The 19,551-nt window shown below is 44.6% G+C and overlaps 1 long non-coding RNA gene and 2 other non-coding genes across 3 annotated transcripts; 1 reads left to right on the top strand and 2 right to left on the bottom strand.

The window, feature by feature from the left end:
- The first annotated feature begins 723 nt into the window (after positions 1-723).
- On the top strand, positions 724-799 carry trnaa-ugc. Its single transcript has one exon. It is a non-coding gene; the product is annotated as a tRNA-Ala (tRNA).
- Positions 800-1,310: 511 nt separating this feature from the next.
- On the bottom strand, positions 1,311-1,386 carry trnaa-ugc. The gene has a single exon. It is a non-coding gene; the product is annotated as a tRNA-Ala (tRNA).
- Positions 1,387-2,868: 1,482 nt separating this feature from the next.
- On the bottom strand, positions 2,869-4,248 carry LOC120040658. The gene is made up of 2 exons (XR_005475714.1): positions 4,194-4,248; positions 2,869-4,010 (listed from the first exon to the last, which is right to left on the bottom strand). It is a non-coding gene; the product is annotated as an uncharacterized LOC120040658 (long non-coding RNA).
- Between the last annotated feature and the right edge of the window lie 15,303 nt (positions 4,249-19,551).

The raw sequence follows: 19,551 nt of genomic DNA, 5'->3' as shown, positions 1-19,551 counted from the left end.
CAAGAATACCAATAGGCTTGATCTGATCCTCAAACCTATCACGACATCCTAGAATGCACAGACATATGCAAAACCATAAAACTCTGACAAGAAAACAATGAAAATCTTAACATGACTACATGCCCTGCCATTATTTTTTAGTTACCATCCACCCAATGGTTGAATTTGGTACTTTTTCTATGTAGATGCACCGAGCCTCCAAGTGGCTGGAGACATACAACAGGCTAAATTAAAATGACCCAGTATGTGAAAAGCTGGGGGGGTCAAATGTATTTTTTATGTATGGTTTTTGTTACAATCAACAGGGCTTCCTAACATTCGACATAACTAGTAAGCCTTACGCGGGAGATTAGAACTCAAAAGTAATAGGGGGTAAGAAAGATCATAAAGGTAATTTCATATTTCGGTTTAGGGGGTTAATAACTTTAGGGAAAACAATATTCACACTATGTGGATTATAAACATGTTAGAGAGCCATCACATCATGATGTAACAGGGATGAGTGGCGATTCAAAGTACAACAGGAGGCTTCTGTAAACTGCAATACGGGTTAAATATGTTCTACATACAGCCAAGACTGAGTGGTTTCACAAACTCCCTTTAAAGGTTTTGTAAGAAAGTTGTAACAGGCCTCATTCAACAGTCTAGAGATTAACCTAGAGACACCAAAAACATCAACGTTTAGAGCAGCTTGGAGATTATTCCCCCATGTAAGAGCCACACGGCCCCGTGTGGCTCAGTTGGTAGAGCATGGCGCTTGCAACGCCAGGGTTGTGGGTTCGATTCCCACGGGGGGCCAGTACAAAAAAAAAAAGTATGAATGTATGTACTTGTAAGTCGCTCTGGATAAGAGCGTCTGCTAAATGACTTAAAATGTAAAATGTAAGGGGGGGGGGCAAAGAGTTGATTTACCTAACCCTGTACAAACCAAAGGAATTTCCAGAGTTAGCAAACCCTGACACTGGGTATGATAACTCTGACTCGTATGTCTAATGATTATTGTAGATGTTTACACCTGAGGGAGTTTACAGTAGGTCAATTTGTTGCTCTCTTTGCCTTTATACATCTAATTGACCTACTGTAAACTCCCTCAGGTGTAAACATCTACAATAATCATTAGACATACGAGTCAGAGTTATCATACCCAGTGTCAGGGTTTGCTAACTCTGGAAATTCCTTTGGTTTGTACAGGGTTAGGTAAATCAACTCTTTGCCCCCCCCCCTTACATTTTACATTTTAAGTCATTTAGCAGACGCTCTTATCCAGAGCGACTTACAAGTACATACATTCATACTTTTTTTTTTTGTACTGGCCCCCCGTGGGAATCGAACCCACAACCCTGGCGTTGCAAGCGCCATGCTCTACCAACTGAGCCACACGGGGCCGTGTGGCTCTTACATGGGGGAATAATCTCCAAGCTGCTCTAAACGTTGATGTTTTTGGTGTCTCTAGGTTAATCTCTAGACTGTTGAATGAGGCCTGTTACAACTTTCTTACAAAACCTTTAAAGGGAGTTTGTGAAACCACTCAGTCTTGGCTGTATGTAGAACATATTTAACCCGTATTGCAGTTTACAGAAGCCTCCTGTTGTACTTTGAATCGCCACTCATCCCTGTTACATCATGATGTGATGGCTCTCTAACATGTTTATAATCCACATAGTGTGAATATTGTTTTCCCTAAAGTTATTAACCCCCTAAACCGAAATATGAAATTACCTTTATGATCTTTCTTACCCCCTATTACTTTTGAGTTCTAATCTCCCGCGTAAGGCTTACTAGTTATGTCGAATGTTAGGAAGCCCTGTTGATTGTAACAAAAACCATACATAAAAAATACATTTGACCCCCCCAGCTTTTCACATACTGGGTCATTTTAATTTAGCCTGTTGTATGTCTCCAGCCACTTGGAGGCTCGGTGCATCTACATAGAAAAAGTACCAAATTCAACCATTGGGTGGATGGTAACTAAAAAATAATGGCAGGGCATGTAGTCATGTTAAGATTTTCATTGTTTTCTTGTCAGAGTTTTATGGTTTTGCATATGTCTGTGCATTCTAGGATGTCGTGATAGGTTTGAGGATCAGATCAAGCCTATTGGTATTCTTGATCATTTATTGTTCAAAAAAAAAAAAAAAAAGACCCACAACTGTTCTGGGTTAATTCCCTAGCTGTTTGCATGGCTTGGTAGTGTATTAGCCTGGTATGAGGCAAGATAAATAATACAATTTAAGTAAAGTATAAAATAAACAGTATTATCCTAAATTGCTAAATTAATTTTTAAAAATCACATCAACATCATAATCTTTCAAAATGTACCTGTTTTCCATATAGAATGCCCTGTATACTGAATGTATTACAACTTTTTGTGTTTTGTCTTAGTGATTGTTCTTTAGTATATAGGAAACTCTACAGTGTGTTAGTCCGAGAAACCTTATTTGTGATATTGTAACAACAGTTTTTAACGTTGGTAATTGTATCAAATATATATCTTTGCATGTTTGAATTAAAGCTCCTTTAAAATGTTTTCATCACGCCCCGGTAAACACATTCTTGTAAGTTGTCTACGCTGACATTTCTGGGTATGTCTCGCATGTAACATAATAATACTAAAGATTCTAATCCTTTTTTATATTACTTTTTATAATAATACAAATCTGTCAACCAAATATATTTCTGAAAACCCCTTTTTGCATCTTCAATAGTTGTCACATTGTGTTTTACAGATACCCTGTCTATAAAAATCTAAGACCTATCAACACTCAGGAGTCACTGTCCTTTCTCTTGTCTTTTTCATAGCCTGACAGAGAGAGAGAAAGAGTAATATTACACACTTAAATAATAGCTCATCATTCACACACATACCGCCCTGTCTTCATAGTTGTTCATAGTTTATTATCATAGTTTGATCATAGTTTTGTCATAGCTTCTAATTATCGTTTCTAATCACAGATTGAATATAGTTTGCCATGGTTTCTAATCATACTTTCTGGTCTGAGAGGTCTGATTTAATAAGCGGTTCAAGTAGACCCTAAGGGGGCAGAAGCTATTGTTTACAAACAGTAGGAATAAAAACAATGTTTCATTGTATAAATAGCCTTCATTTTTAAAAACATACCTGTAAATGCCTAGAATTAATACCAATCATTCTTAGATAATATATATATATATACAAACATCACCTCTAATATTCAACTCCCCTTCAAAAAAGTTCCATGAGGAAGGACAGATTCACCGTCTATCGTTTTATCTGTCCTGGGGTGCTGGCTTGTGTTTGGAGTTAGGTTAAGGCCTTCAGTACAAGCCCCCAGAATTGTCTCTGTTTCATCTGCTCTTCCGTAGTCGGGTGGGGGGACTTACGCCGAAAATAGTGTATTAGTGAATGGGCCACGTAAAGGACCTGACGCAGTTTGCTTCTGAGAATCCCCGTCTAACTCTGTCGGTTCCCAATCCCTTAGGCCCTGTAGCCTCTGGGTATCATACAGACGTTAGATAATGTTAACATGTATTTATACGAAATAGATACATTTTAACTTATAAGAATACGTCCATTTAACATATGGCCTAAAAAATATATTTAAAAAACAAATTATAATGATAATTATTGTCCTTCTGTTTCTGAATATCTGTAAAAATCGTTGTTTTCCTGTTTTAGAATAGCATGACTGAATGTTGTTTCAGCCTCGGAGTTTTCCTTAACCTGTTTTCTGCCCATCACAAACAACCGCAAATCAGAGACCTCCGAAATGTCATTTGAAGCGGGGAAATCGTCCGAATTCAATGTTTTACTCTTCATGTTCCGGGGGTCCCCCTTCCGTTTCGATCATGTCCTCCAGGGTTGTATGATTTTCGATGTCGGGTGTACATTTTATCATAAAAAATACATACAGTTGACATATAGATATCTCGTAAAATTCTGTGTCCATCCGTTGCTCTTCGGAATTCCATTCTAATGAAGGCGGTTCCATATCCTTTATCCCCGGGATGCAGGTGGCTTAATGTTGCATATCCTGCGAACGTTTTAAATTACATGAATATGTGCATTTGACTTAAATAAAATAATAATTGTTGTCATCGGTTAAAACCCCTATAACTCCTGTTTAATATTACTATAACATTCACAATGTTCAAACAAGTCCCCGCATCCTAAATCTAATATACAGCATATATATATATTTATTTCACGAACTCACCTTCAGAAAGATCCATTAGGAGGGTTTCCCAGATTATCTTTTTAACGGGTCAGTCGATAACAATTCTGGAGCTGCGGTCCTGGAGGTGTGTAGCTGAGCTAAAAACGGTGGTAACAGTGGATCGTTTGTCAATATTGGTTGTGCCCCTAACTAGAGAAAGTACGGAATGAGTTTACATAGCCTTGGGTTGACGTTTTTTCGGGCTATACCCCCAAGGTATATTTGACTCCTAAGGTATTTGGTTCAAACAAAGTGATTGGGGTGTCTAAACATTATGACCCTTTTGATATTCTACAACCTCCGGGGGGCTAGCCCCTCGATGCTGGGGTGGGGCGGTCTAGACATCGCTGGGCTGATTGACTTTTTAGCCCCTACAGCCTACATCCTGAGCTAAATTAGGTTTTGAAAGGCCTTTGTGTTTAGGATGCGTAAGACACAGACACACTTTTTTGTTTGGGGGTCGGGCTCTGTTTTGACGTATATTGTAAACCTTGGTTTCAAATGACCCCTGCCTAGAGAGAGAGAGAGAGAGAGCCTTGAGCGCAACCGCATAGCCATTTATGAACACACACCCCTCCCCGTTTTCTTTGTTTTTGAAACACACACACATCCACTACCGCACACGCACGCACACACACGCGCGCACATGGCTTTTTCCGCAAGTCTTTTTTCTCCGGGGGCATGCTTGGTGATAGAAGGAAAGGACTTATTCCTATCGTTAGAAGGTGAGATACAATTTTAAAACCATTTATTTAATTCAAAATATTTAGTACATACAGTTTATAGCCGTTCATAATTAATGTATTTTACTATGCCTTTCTTACAGATATAGGTCCTGGTTAGCCCTGACCATTATCCGATCGCTAAGACGCTTGCACACTCCCTCAAAGCTCCGTAAGTTTTCCCTCCATGGGTAGATAATCCGTCCGGCCTGTAAATCCTGGGGTATGCCCTCAGCTTTAATGAATAAGATGGGTAGAAAATGAATCTGTTTAAGTCATAAGTAAAGGCCTTTCATAAAGAGGCTGTCATGATTGACTGTGGCCCATATTTAACACGTATTGCTTGTTACCTAAGACTATTGTTGTACATTGAATATCCAATAGCCGATTTGTGTAGCATGCATCTCCACTATATCGGTCATGTTCCTGTGGTCTTTTTAAAAGTCAATAAACATATGTGTAAAATGTACACTTTTGTTTCACTGTAGATTTGTTTAAGCCCACCTAGAAACACCTGATTTATCCCACAGCATTAAGGAATAAGCTGGGTATAAAATTATTCTGTTTAAGTCCTAAGTAAAGGCCTTTCCTAAAGAGGCTGTCATGCTTGACTGTGGCCCATATTTAACACATATTGCTTGTTACAGAAGACCACTGTTGTACCTTGAATATCCATTCATCCCTGTTACACCTTTATGTGTTGGCTCTCTATGTCTGTACATAGGTTGAAATGCGGTTTCACTAAAGTTATTATACCCTAAACCTAAACCTGAAATTACCTTTAGGATCTTTCTTTGGGGTTCTAATCTCCCCGGTGTACATGCACCGAACAACCATAGGCTGGAGCCACCTGGAAGCTCGGTGCATATACATATAAAGACAACTAAATAGGAAACTCAACAGTGTGTTAGGCCTAGAAACATTATTTAGATGGCTGTTTTATTGTTGTTGAAAGCTTGAAATGTCCACAATGCGCAGGGACCTTGTTTCTAACACACACACACACACACACCGTCATCACTGCTTTGTCACTGATCACAAAATCCATGGTTATTTTTAAGATCTTGTACAGTCTTAAACATGTATTGTTCTGGGTCTTTATAAGGCGTCTGCAAAGCCCAATACCCCAGGACATTCGTGTTTCATAGACAACAACCCCGGAGGGCTATAAAATAGGCCTTACTCTTTGAAATGTTCATTAACCCCCAACCCATTCCAAACAGGACACTAGACATCAAACATCATGACAACTTCAAAGACATCATAAAACTCTTTTCACACTCTAAGCCGTGAGAAACAGTAACAGGTTGACCTGACACCTGGTCACTTACTCACCCCACCCCGACCCCCCTAACCACCAGGATGTCCTGACCTGAAGCCCAAATATGGGCATGTACCCTTCTACAGGACATAGGGTCATAAATCATGCTTTTGACGGTTGACCTGACACCTGGTCACTTACTCACCCCCCGCCCCCACCTAACCACCAGGATGTCCTGACCGGAAGCCCAAATATGGGCATGGACCCTTTAGCAGGACATAGGGTCATAAATCAAGATTTTGATTTATGACATTGACACCTTGTCACTTACTCACCCCACCGACCCCCACCCCGCCAGGATGCCCTGACCGGAAGCCCAAATATGGGCATGCCTGCTACAACAGGACATAGGGTCATAAATCATTACATAGGGTCATAAATCAGGCTTGGGTCATAAATCATTACCGGTTGACCTGACAACTGGACCCTTACCCAAAGACCCCCACCTAACCATCAGGATGTCCTGACAGGCAGCCCCTTAGGTTCACATAGCGTTCACATAGGTTCACATAGGGTCATCCATCAAATTTTGACGTGTGACATCTACTTTAATCTCTCTAACCTCTCTACTGTATATAACCTCTCTACTGTATATAGCCTCTACTGTATATAACCTCTCTACTGTATATAACCTCTCTACTGTATATATCCTCTACTGTATATAACGCCTCTACTGTATATAGCCTCTACTGTATATAGCCTCTACTGTATATAGCCTCTCTACTGTATATAGCCTCACTACTGTATATAGCCTCTCTACTGTATATAACCTCTACTGTATATAGCCTCTCTACTGTATATAGCCTCTCTACTGTATATAGCCTCACTACTGTATATAGCCTCTCTACTGTATATAGCCTCTCTACTGTATATAGCCTCTCTACTGTATATAGCCTCTCTACTGTATATAACCTCTCTACTGTATATAGCCTCTCTACTGTATATAACCTCTCTACTGTATATAGCCTCACTACTGTATATAGCCTCTCTACTGTATATAACCTCTACTGTATATAGCCTCTCTACTCTATATAGCCTCTCTACTGTATATAGCCTCTCTACTGTATATAACCTCTCTACTGTATATAGCCTCTCTACTGTATATAACCTCTCTACTGTATATAGCCTCACTACTGTATATAACCTCTCTACTGTATATAGCCTCTCTACTGTATATAACCTCTCTACTGTATATAGCCTCTACTGTATATAACCTCTCTACTGTATATAGCCTCTCTCCTGTATTTAGCCTCGCTACTGTATATAGCCTCTCTACTGTATATAGCCTCTCTACTGTATTTTGCCTCACTATTGTTATTATTCACTGTCTTTTTACTGTTGTTTTTTCCTCTTACTAATCTATTGTTCACATAATACCTGTCACGTTCCTGACCTTATTTCCTTTGTTTAGTCTTTGTTTAGTTGGTCAGGACGTGAGCTGGGTGGGTATATTCTATGTTTTGTGTCTCGTTGGTTTAGGTGTGTCTGATTGGCCTGATATGGTTCTCAATCAGAGGCAGGTGTTTTACGTTGTCTCTGATTGGGAACCATATTTAGGTAGGCTGTGTTCACTGTTTGTTTGTGGGTGATTGTTCCTGTTCATTGCGTTCTTTGTTTTCACTAGGTTCACATGTTCAGGTCTGTAGCGTCGTTGGTTTCATTCTGTTTATTGTTTTGTTCGTGTTTAATAAGTGTTCCAATAAATATGGAAACGTACCACGCTGCGATTTGGTCCTCCTCTCTTCCATCCAACGACGAAAGCTGTTACAATACCTATTTTTTACTACTAAAAGTGTTGATTAAAACAAATCAGGATGTTTGGTGGATGGATTCAGTGTAGATGTTCTGCTGTGTATCGAGGGGTTTATATGAAAGTGGTAGATTTGTAATTCTTTACAAGAGAAAGTTCTGGATTACTTTTCTTTGGGTGACCTCAGGCTACGGTCTTTGACAATTCAGCTACTTTGTTAACAGTCCTACAACTGTCACCTCATGTAACAGCTGATTTACTTAACTAAAGGCACATCTCAATATGTGGTCCAGGTGCCTTAGTGTTCCTATAAAAACCTGTGTCCAAACTCAGCATTAAATAGTATCTAATCAGAATAGTGTACAGAGGTAAGTTATTGCACCTATTGAAATGTAATGTGTTTTTTAGTGTTTATTCTGTTGCATTAAAAAAGTCACTGTTGCCTATTAGATCAATATCAGTGTGAACACGTCTGATTGGACTAGATCCATGTTGAGGTGAGACACGTCTGATTGGACTAGATCCACGTTGAGGTGAGACACGTCTGATTGGACTAGATCCACGTTGAGGTGAGACACGTCTGATTGGACTAGATCCACGTTGAGGTGAGACACGTCTGATTGGACTAGATCCACGTTGAGGTGAGACACGTCTGATTGGACTAGATCCATGTTGAGGTGAGACACGTCTGATTGGACTAGATCCATGTTGAGGTGAGACGTCTGATTGGACTAGATCCACGTTGAGGTGAGACACGTCTGATTGGACTAGATCCACGTTGAGGTGAGACACGTCTGATTGGACTAGATCCATGTTGAGGTGAGACACGTCTGATTGGACTAGATCCATGTTGAGGTGAGACACGTCTGATTGGACTAGACCCATGTTGAGGTGAGACACGTCTGATTGGACTAGATCCATGTTGAGGTGAGACACGTCTGATTGGACTAGATCCATGTTGAGGTGAGACACGTCTGATTGGACTAGATCCATGTTGAGGTGAGACACGTCTGATTGGACTAGATCCATGTTGAGAGGGGAGGGGGTAAAGACAAGAGGGTGAGAAGAGGAGATGAGGGGGGAAGAGAAGAGGAGAAGAAAGGGAGAGAAGAGGAGAAGAGAGGGGGAGGAGAGGAGATGGGGGAAAGAGGAGAAGAGGTGGAGAGAAGGGTAGAGGTGGAGGAGAAGAGAGGGGGGAGAGAGGGGAGAAGAAAAGTGAGAGGAGGAGAGGAGTGGACAGGGGGAGGAGAGGAGAGGAGTGGAGGGAGAATGAGAGGGGGAAGAGGGGGGCAGAAGTGGGGAAGGAGAGGAGAGGGTTGGAAAAGATGAGAGGGGAGAAGAGGGGAGGGGAGGGGAGAAGAGATGGGGATAAGAGGAGAGAAGAGGAGAGGGGGAGAGATAGGGGGAGGATAGGAGAAGAGAGGGGGGGTGTGGAGAGGGGGGAGAATAGGAGAGCGGGGAGGGGGAGAAGAGTAGATGAGATGGGGGAGAAGAGAAGGGGGGAGAAGATTGGAAGAGAAGGGAGAGGGGAGAGGAGAAGAGAAGATGGGGGAGAAGAGGGGAGGGGAGAAGGGGGGGAGGAGAAGAGAAGAGAGGGAGAAGAGATGGGGATAAGAGGAGAGAAGAGAAGAGGAGAGGGGGAGAGATAGGGGGAGGATAGGAGAAGAGAGGGGGGGGGTGGAGAGGGGGGAGAATAGGAGAGCGGGGAGGGGGAGAAGAGAAGAGTAGATGAGATGGGGGAGAAGAGAAGGGGGGAGGAAGAGAAGGGAGAGGGGAGAGGAGAAGAGAAGATGGGGGAGAAGAGGAGGGGAGAAGGGGGGGAGGAGAAGAGAAGAGAGGGAGAAGAGGTGGGGAAAGAGGAGAAGAGAGGGGGAGAAGAGGAGAAGAGAAGAGAGGGGGAAAGAGGAGAAGAGAGGGGGAGAAGAGGAGAAGAGAGGGGAAAGAGGAGAAGAGATGAGGAGAAGAAGGGTAGAGGGGGAGAAGAGGAGAAGAGAGGGGGAGAAGAGGTGAACAGAGTGTCAAAAGAGAAGAAGAGAGGGGCGGAAGGGGAGAAGAGGAGAGGAGAGGGTTGGAGAAGAGAGGGAGAGAAGAGAAGAGGTGCAGAAGAGGAAAGGGGAGAAGGGGGGAGAAGATTAGAAAAGAGGTGGAGAAGAGAGAGGAAGAGAAGGGAGAGGGGAGAAGAGAAGATGGGGGAGAAGAGATGGGGAGAAGAGGAGAGAAGAGAGGGGGAGAGAGGAGGGTGTAGAAGAGAGGGGGAGGAGAGGAGAAGAGGGGGGGAGCTGGGAGAGGGGGAGGAGTGTAGAGCAGAGGATAGCGGGGTTGAGAAGGGAGGGACAGAAGAGGAGAAGAGGGGGAGAAGTGGAGAGGGGAGAAGAAAAGTGAGAGGAGAAGGGGAGAGGAGAGGACAGGGGAGAAGAGGAGAGGGGGAGAAGAGGAGAGGAGAGGGGGAGAGATAGGGGGAGGATAGGAGAAGAGAGGGGGGGTGTGGAGAGGGGGGAGAATAGGAGAGCGGGGAGGGGGAGAAGAGAAGAGTAGATGAGATGGGGGAGAAGAGAAGGGGGGAGAAGATTAGAAGAGAGGTGAGGAAGAGAAGGGAGAGGGGAGAGGAGAAGAGAAGATGGGGGAGAAGAGGGGAGGAGAAGAGAAGAGAGGGAGAAGAGATGGGGATAAGAGGAGAGAAGAGAAGAGGAGAGGGGGAGAGATAGGGGGAGGATAGGAGAAGAGAGGGGGGGTGGAGAGGGGGGAAAATAGGAGAGCGGGGAGGGGGAGAAGAGAAAAGTAGATTAGATGGGGGAGAAGAGAAGGGGGGAGAAGATTAGAAGAGAGGTGAGGAAGAGAAGGGAGAGGGGAGAGGAGAAGAGAAGATGGGGGAGAAGAGGGGAGGGGAGAAGGGGGGGAAGAGAAGAGAGGGAGAAGAGATGGGGGAAAGAGGAGAAGAGAGGGGGAGAAAAGAAAAGGGGGAGAAGAGGAGAAGAGAAGAGAGGGGGAAAGAGGAGAAGAGATGAGGAGAAGAGAGGGGGAGAAGAAGGGTAGAGGTGGAGAAGAGGAGAAGAGGTGAACAGAGTGTCAAAAGAGAAGAGAGGGGCGGAAGGGGAGAAGAGGAGAGGAGAGGGTTGGAGAAGAGAGGGAGAGAAGAGAAGAGGGGGAGAAGAGGTGGAGAAGAGGAGAGGGGGAGGGGAGAAGAGGAGAGGTGCAGAAGAGGAAAGGGGAGAAGGGGGGAGAAGATTAGAAAAGAGGTGGAGAAGAGAGAGGAAGAGAAGGGAGAGGGGAGAAGAGAAGATGGGGGAGAAGAGGGGAGGAGAAGAGATGGGGAGAAGAGGAGAGAAGAGAAGAGGAGAGGGGGAGAGAGGAGGGTGTAGAAGAGAGGGGTAGGAGAGGAGAAGAGAGGATAGCGGGGTGGAGAAGGGAGGGGCAGAAGAGGAGAAGAGAGGGGGAGAAGTGGAGAGGGGAGAAGAAAAGTGAGAGGAGAAGGGGAGAGGAGAGGACAGGGGAGAAGAGGAGAGGGGGAGAAGAGGAGAGGAGAGGGGGAAAGAGGAGAGGAGGGAGAATGAGAGGGGGAGAAGAGGAGAATAGAGTGTCAAAAGAGGAGAAGAGAGGGGCAGACGTGGGGAAGGGGAGGAGAGGAGAGAAGAGGAGAGGTGGAGAGGGGGAGTGGAGAGGGGGGAAAGAGGAGAAGAGGGGGGAGGTGTGGAGAGGGGGGAGAATAGGGGAGGGGGAGAAGAGAAGAGTAGATGAGATGGGGGAGAAGAGGAGAGGTGCAGAAGAGGAGAGGGGAGAAGGGGGGAGAAGATTAGAAGAGAGGTGGAGAAGAGAGAGGAGAAGAGAAGAGGGGAGAGGAGAGAAGGTGGGGAGAAGAGGAGAGGGTGAAAAGCAGAGAATTGAAGAGAGGAGAAGAGATGGGGGAAAGAGGAGAAGAGATGGGGAGAAGAGGAGGGGAGAGAAAGAGAGGGGAGGAGAGGAGAAGAGAGGGGGAAAGAAGGGTAGAAGAGGAGAAGAGATGGGGATAAGAGGAGAGAAGAGAAGAGTAGAGGGGGGGGAGAGAAGAGAGGGGGAGGAGAGGAGAAGAGAGGGGGAGAAGAGGAGAAAAGAGAGGGAGCTGGGAGAGTGGGAGGAGTGTAGAGGAGAGGAGAGTGGGGTGGAGAAGGGAGGGGCAGAAGAGGAGAAGAGAGGGGGAAAAGAGGGGGAGAAGTGGAGAGGGGAGAAGAAAAGTGAAAGGAGGAGAGGAGAGGACAGGGGGAGAAGAGAAGAGGAGTGGAGGGAGAATGAGAGGGGGAGAAGAGGAGAATAGATTGTCAAAAGAGGAGAAGAGAGGGGCAGAAGTGGGGAAGGAGAGGAGAGGAGAGGGGAGAAGATTAGAAGAGAGGTGAAGAAGAGAAGGGAGAGGAGAGGAGAAGAGAAAAGAAGAGGGGGAGTAGGGGGGGAGAAGAGGAGAATTGAAGAGAGGAGAGGAGAGCAGGGAAAGAGGAGAAGAGATGGGGAGAGAGGGGAAGGAGAAGAGGAGAAGAGATGGGGAAAGAGGAGAAGAGAGCGGGGAAAGAGGAGAAGAGAGGGATAGAAGAGAAGAGTAGAGGTGGAGAAGAGGAGAAGAGAGGAGAGGAGAAGAGATGGGGAAAGAGGAGATGAGATGGGGAGAAGAGAGGGGGAAAGAGGAGAAGAGAGGGGGAGAAGAAGGGGAGAGGTGGAGAAGAGGAGAGGAGGGGGGAGGGGAAGAGAGGAGGGTGTAGAATAGAGGGGGAGAAGAGGAGAAGAGAGGGGGAGGAGAGGGAGAAGAGGAGAAGGGAGGGGGAGCTGGGAGAGGGGAGGAGTGTAGATGAGAGGAGAGCGGGGTGGAGACGGGAGGGGCAGAAGAGGAGAAGAGAGGGGGAGAAGAAAAGTGAGAGGAGAGGGGGAGAAGAGGAGAGGGGGAGAAGAGGAGAGAGGGAGAAAGAGAGGGGCAGAAGAGGAGAGGGAAAGGGTGAGAAGAGGAGAGGGGAGGAGTGGGGGAACAGAGGAGAAGAGAGGGTGAGAAGAGGAGAAGAGTGGGTGAGAAGAGGAGAAGAGAGGGGGAGAAGGGGGGTAGAAGAGAGTGGGAGAAAAGGAGAAGAGGGGGGAGAAGAGAAGATGAGGAGAGGGGGAGGAGAGAGGGAGAAGAGAGGGGAAGATTAGTAGAAGAGAGAGGGAGAAGTGGAGTAGAGATGGGGAGAAGAGGAGAAGAGAGGACAATAAGAGGAGAAGTGAGGGAGAGGAGAGGGGGAGAGGAATAGGAGAGGGGGGAGAAGAGAAGAGGGGAGGAGAGAGTGATAAGAGGAGAGGAGAGGAGAGGAGAGGGGAGGGGAGGGGAGGGGAGGGGAGAAGAGGAGTTGGTGGATTATGAAATTTGACAATCTGACTTGGAAAGGTGGTATCCTATGATGTTGTCATGTTGAAAGTCACTGAGCTCTTCATTAAGGCCATTCTACTGACAATGTTTGTCTATGGAGATTGCATGGCTGGGTGCTTGATTTAAAATCATCTGTCAGGAAGGGGTGTGGCTGAAATAGAATCCACTAATTTGAAGGGGTGTCCACATACTTTTGTATATATAGTGTATGTACACATGGGTTGTTGCACCATACCAACTGATAAACCTGTCTTCCCATCACATCATGAAAGGTCATGTTGATGTTCATTTAAACTCTGTCTCTCTCTTCCTCTGCCTCCTCCCTTTCTCCTCTGTCTCTCTCTTCCTCTGACTCCTCCCTTTCTCCTCTGTCTCTCTCTTCCTCTGACTCCTCCCTTTCTCCTCTGTCTCTCTCTTCCTCTGACTCCTCCCTTTCTCCTCTGTCTCTCTCTTCCTCTGACTCCTCCCTTTCTCCTCTGTCTCTCTCTTCCTCTGCCTCCTCCCTTTCTCCTCTGTCTCTCTCTTCCTCTGCCTCCTCCCTTTCTCCTCTGTCTCTCTCTTCCTCTGACTCCTCCCTTTCTCCTCTGTCTCTCTCTTCCTCTGACTCCTCCCTTTCTCCTCTGTCTCTCTCTTCCTCTGACTCCTCCCTTTCTCCTCTGTCTCTCTCTGTCTCTGTCTCTCTCTTTCTCCTCAGATCTCCAGGCTCAAAGCGTCCGTCCACCAGGTAGGTAGAGTATAAATCTACAGTGATTATAGCAGTTCAATATTAGTCAACTTTATTATCCCACATGGAGAAATTCATGTGTCCATACAAACTATTCTAAATCCCAATAACATGTAGTGTTTTATGGAACTACTAATACTTGTCAACCACAAAGCATTACTACTGTTAGAATAACAGAATCACTGTCATCATCTGTCCTCACCACTGTGTTTTCCTCTCTGCTGTTTACAGCTGAATACTCAGTCAGACTGGTGGATGGGACCACTTCCTGTTCTGGGACAGTGGAAGTCTTCTCCAGAGGAGAGTGGTTGGGTCTATGTTCTAGTTGGTGGACCATGATGAGAGAGACTAAGGTTGTGTGTAGAGAGCTGGACTGTGGGAATCCTGTAGCTGAATCTAGAGGACGTCTGATTGAAGATGGAAGAATAGGAGTCAGACTGGATGGTTGCTATGGAAATGAGTCTTCTATTAGACGTTGTACCAGCATAATACCTGGTGTCTGTGATGGTGAATATTATCATCATGTGACCTGTTCAGGTAAGAGACTGGTCATATTGAGAGATTTATTTGTACATTATACAATATTACCATGTATCATGTGTTTTTATTTCATTTAAATAGAGGGAGAGATGTCAGATGTATTTAAACATTATATTTGTGTTTGTCATATTGGTTTATGGGAGATGTTCATGGGCAGATCATTGTAGTTCAGATGGTACTGAAGTGAAGCTGCCTGATGGATGTCCAGCTGTTTATTTTCTATAAAGTGAAGTGAACTTATTCCTGTCTCCTGCCTGCATTATTCCCAACCCGATCCTGAGTGACTAAGAACCCATTTCTACCTCTTACAGTATCAAACATAGCAAACTACAATCTTTTATCCAACATATTTGTGTTTAGTCCTTGACAGTGTCATCAACAAAACTGATTGAATGTTCAACCAACTCTTTTTCTCCAGAGTCTGTGCGGCTTGTGGATGGAGCTGGTCTCTGCTCTGGGAGAGTGGAGGTGAAGTCCAATCAGTCCTGGGCCTCAGTGTGTGAAGCTGACTTTGACCGGCAGGATGCAGAGGTAGTCTGTGGGGAGCTTGGCTGTGGGGCTCCTGCAGCTCTACAGGGGGGGCTCTATGGAGGAGGTGAGGGTCAGACCTGGGATAAAGAGTTCCAGTGTAAAGGCAATGAGTCCCTTCTCCTGGACTGTGACACCTCAGACAGAAAACACAACACCTGCCTACCTGGTAATGCTGTTGGACTCACCTGCTCAGGTAAGAAACAGTTTGTCACTCAATCAACATTGTTTCTCACCTGGAGTGAAGAATATGAGAGACAATATAGGTGTGTTTTAGTGAGAAAATAGTAAGATTACTGTCTCTCTCTTTTCTTTTCTCAGAGCCTGATGATGTGAGGCTGGTGGGAGGAGGCAGTCGCTGTGCTGGTGGAGTGGAGCAGTACGACCAGGGAGAGTGGAGGACTGTGGGAGCTGAGGACAGGGACCAGGAGGATGTAGCTGCAGTAGTGTGTAGACAGCTGGGTTGTGGCTCCACTGTTTCAGTACTACCTGGATACACCACTAGAGGGTTTTTAGTTTCCTGTTCTGGGTCTGAGTCTTCACTGAGGGAGTGTAGAAGAATCTATGATCTCCTTCCTGGACTCACAGTGATCTGCTCAGGTAATAACAAGATATTATAATTATATTCAACTGATTTCCTTCATTCATACAACTTCCTCTGCACCTCTCATGATGACTGTTTAGCTTGTCAGTCTGCTTTACTAAATAGATCACCCAGTCAAGTAGGAATCAAATACAACTTAAATATCCCAGAATGCTTTTGTATTTGAGTGTTATCTCAGTGAACGTCTCTACTCACTACCACTGTCACATGTCATGTTATTGTCATATCTAAATGAGGAAAGTAGTTGAGGAGCTACGTTTTCTTTTTCTCTCCTCTTGTTCCAGATGTCCTGCTTAAGCCTGATATCAACATATGTTGTCTCAGTGACTGTAGGCCCACTACTCATGTTGCCCTGTGAGGGAGGGTGGCTAGCACTGTTACATGCTGATGTTATTGTCATATCTATAGGAAACTAGTTGAAGAGGTTTTTCTTCTTCTCTTTTATTGTTATAAAATATAATGGCGCCTTTGGAAATGGCAGCAGTTTTACGGGGGACTAACCATTTGTACTCTTATGAGGGGGGTGTTTGTGACTTATTTTGTACATAATGTTTCTGCCACCGTCTCTTATGGCAAAAAAGAGCTTCTGGATATCAGGACAGCGATCACTCACCTCGGATTAGACAAAAAAATAAATAATTCTTATGTTTCACGGAATCGTGGCTGAATGATGACATGGATACTCAGATAGCAGGATATACGCTGCACCAGCTAGATAGAACAGCACAGTAAGACGAGGGGGGGCGGTCTGTGCATATTTGTGAACAACAGCTGGTGCACGAAATCTAAGGAAGTCTCTAGATTTTGCTCGCCTGAAGTAGAGTATCTTATGATAAACTGTAGGCCACATTATTTGCCAAGAGAGTTTTCATCTATACTCTTCGTGGCTGTTTATTTACCACTACAGACGGATGCTGGTACTAAGACCGCACTCAGTCAGCTGTATAAGGAAAAGAGCAAACAGGAAACCACTCACCCAGAGGCGGCGCTCCTAGTGGCCGGAGACTTTAATGCAGGGAAACTTAAATCAGTTTTACCTAATTTCTATCAACATGTTAAATGCGCAACCAGAGTGAAAAAAAATTGGATCACCTCTGCTCCACACACAGAGACACATACAAAGCTCTCCCTCGCCCTCCATTTGGTAAATCTGACCACAATACTATCCTCCTGATTCCTGCTTACAAGCTAAAATTAAAGCAGGAAGCACCAGTGACTCTGGTTTTTTAAAAAGTGGTCAGATAAAGCAGATGCTAAACTACAGGACTGTTTTGCTATCACAGACTGGAACATGTTCCGGGATTCTTCCGATTGCATTGAGGAGTACACCACATCATTCACTGGCTTTATAAATATCTTCATCAGGGACATCATCCCCACAGTAGCTGTACGTACATACACCAACCAGAAGCCATGAATTACAGGAAACATTCGCACTGAGCTAAAGGGTAGAGCTGCCGCTGTCAAGGTGCTGGACTCTAACCCGGAAGCTGATAAGAAATCCTGCTATGCCCTCCGACGAACCATCAAACAAGCAAAACGTCAATACAGGGCTAAGACTGAATCATACTACACCAACTCCAATGCAGGGCTTGCAAACTATTACAGACTACTGTCATGACGTCGCCTGCTTGGGTATTGCAAACCTCACCACCCCCTCTCCCTGCCTCTTCAACCCATGCTGTGGTCACAGAGAGGTCGTAAATTCCTGAGAATCTCCTCATGGCCCAAAAGTATTAGACAGAGGGTAAACTTTCAGGACAAAGGAATTCTCTTCCACCTCACAGAACTTGAGGTACGAACATATTTCATATTCCTGCAAAAGTATGAGAGCTCGGTGGAGAGTCCAGCTATGAACCGGTCCATTTGTCACCACGTAGGAAACTCATGTGAGACTGTGGGACTACATTACCATATCGCTGTTTATATAATAACCTCAGATATGAGGTTTACATCTGTTTGTTGTATAAAATGAATGAGTGAGTATGATACTGTTTGTATAATTGTGTAATATGATTTTGGACTGTTTAATTAAGAAAAATACAAATACCTTTTTGATTTGAACTAAATCCAAGGACCGCCCTGAGCCCAGTATGGGTCAGAGACCATGGGACCACCCCTCTCTGCTATCTGAATAAAAGCCAACTCTAAGAAATTACCATTGAGACCATGTTTATCCTCCAAGGAGGAGAACGAAGGTTGAGTATAATTGCTGAATCTTTAACCATACCACGTGGTTAAAACTCTTATACGAATCATAACAAGTCTTTGATATTGACTACTAGTCTGCAGCTAGGAATTCGGTATCATTGAACGCGAAGAAAGACAACCGCCGAAACAAGCATTCTATAACGAATGTCACTCTGAACAATCCACAATAACTACAACAGAAGGAGCTCCAACAAAACGAACTTCTCTCCAACGATCAAGACGACACACATGAGCGTAAATATATATATATATTGATTGCAATTGTTCCCGAATGAGTGAGCGTTCATGTGTAAGGATCAGCATGTCAATTGTTATAATTATGGACTCTGTAGTGAATTCTTAGTCGAACGCCATTTTCCCTTTGTCTAACAGCCGCCATGCCGGTTCAGCCCACTAGGGCATATTTCTCCTATCATTTCATGTAACTATTTTAAGTTTGTTTGTTTGTTTATGCATTTCTGTGAATTAATTAGTTAGTAATAAATAAATGATTTAAGACAATTGATGTATGAATGACTCATAGTGAAGACTGGGTTCGTGCAGATAATCAACAATTTACGACGTTTGGAATGAGACTAACGTGAGGTAAAAATAAATAAATCATTAATCAGAAGACTATTGATCAGATATGAAAATATCTGAAAGGTTATATTGGGAAATTATAACTTTGTAATCTAATAACTTTCCCTGGTGCCCTCGAATTCATAGTTAATTAGTTACGTTATTACTCAAGTGATCGCGTAATCCCTAACTACAGGAATCTTTGATAAAAACTATAAGTCTTCAATTTAACAAAGACACGACACTACAAAGGAAGCACTTCCGCGAGCTTCCCAGTGAGAGGAGCCTAAAAGATGAGCTAAATCACTTCTGTGCTCGCTTCGAGGCAAGCCACACTGAGGCATGCATGAGAGCACCAGCTGTTCTGGATGACTGTGTGATCACGCTCTCAGTAGTCGATGTGAGTAAGACATTTAAACAGGTCAACATTCACAAGGCCGCAGGGCCAGACAGATTACCAGGACGTGTGCTCCGTGCTTGTGCTGACCAACTGGCAGGTGTCTTCACTGACATTTTCAACATGTCCCTGATTGAGTCTGCAATACCAACATGTTTCAAGCAGACCACCATAGTCCCTGTGCCCAAGAAGACTAAGGCAACCTGCCTAAATGACTACAGACCCATAGCACTCACGTCCGTAGCCATGAAGTGATTTGAAAGGCTGGTCAAGGCTCACTTCAACACCATTATCCCAGAAACCCTAGACCCACTCCAATTTCCATACCGCCCCAACAGATCCACAGATGATGCAATCTCTATTACACTTAACACTGCCCTTTCCCACCTGGACAAAAGGAACACCTATGTGAGAATGTTATTCATTGACTACAGCTCAGCATTCAACACCATAGTACCCTCAAAGCTCATCACTAAGCTAAGGATCTTGGGACTAAACACCTCCGTCTACAACTGGATCCTGGACTTCCTGACCGGCCGCCCCCAGGTGGTGAGGGTAGGTAGCAACACATCTGCCACGCTGAACCTCAACACTGGAGCCCCTCAGGGTTTCATGCTCAGTCCCCTCCTGTACTCCCTGTT

This window comes from Salvelinus namaycush, unplaced genomic scaffold (assembly GCF_016432855.1).
Source record: "Salvelinus namaycush isolate Seneca unplaced genomic scaffold, SaNama_1.0 Scaffold370, whole genome shotgun sequence".
Lineage (NCBI taxonomy): Eukaryota > Metazoa > Chordata > Actinopteri > Salmoniformes > Salmonidae > Salvelinus > Salvelinus namaycush.
This window is presented reverse-complemented; position numbering and strand designations above follow the sequence as displayed.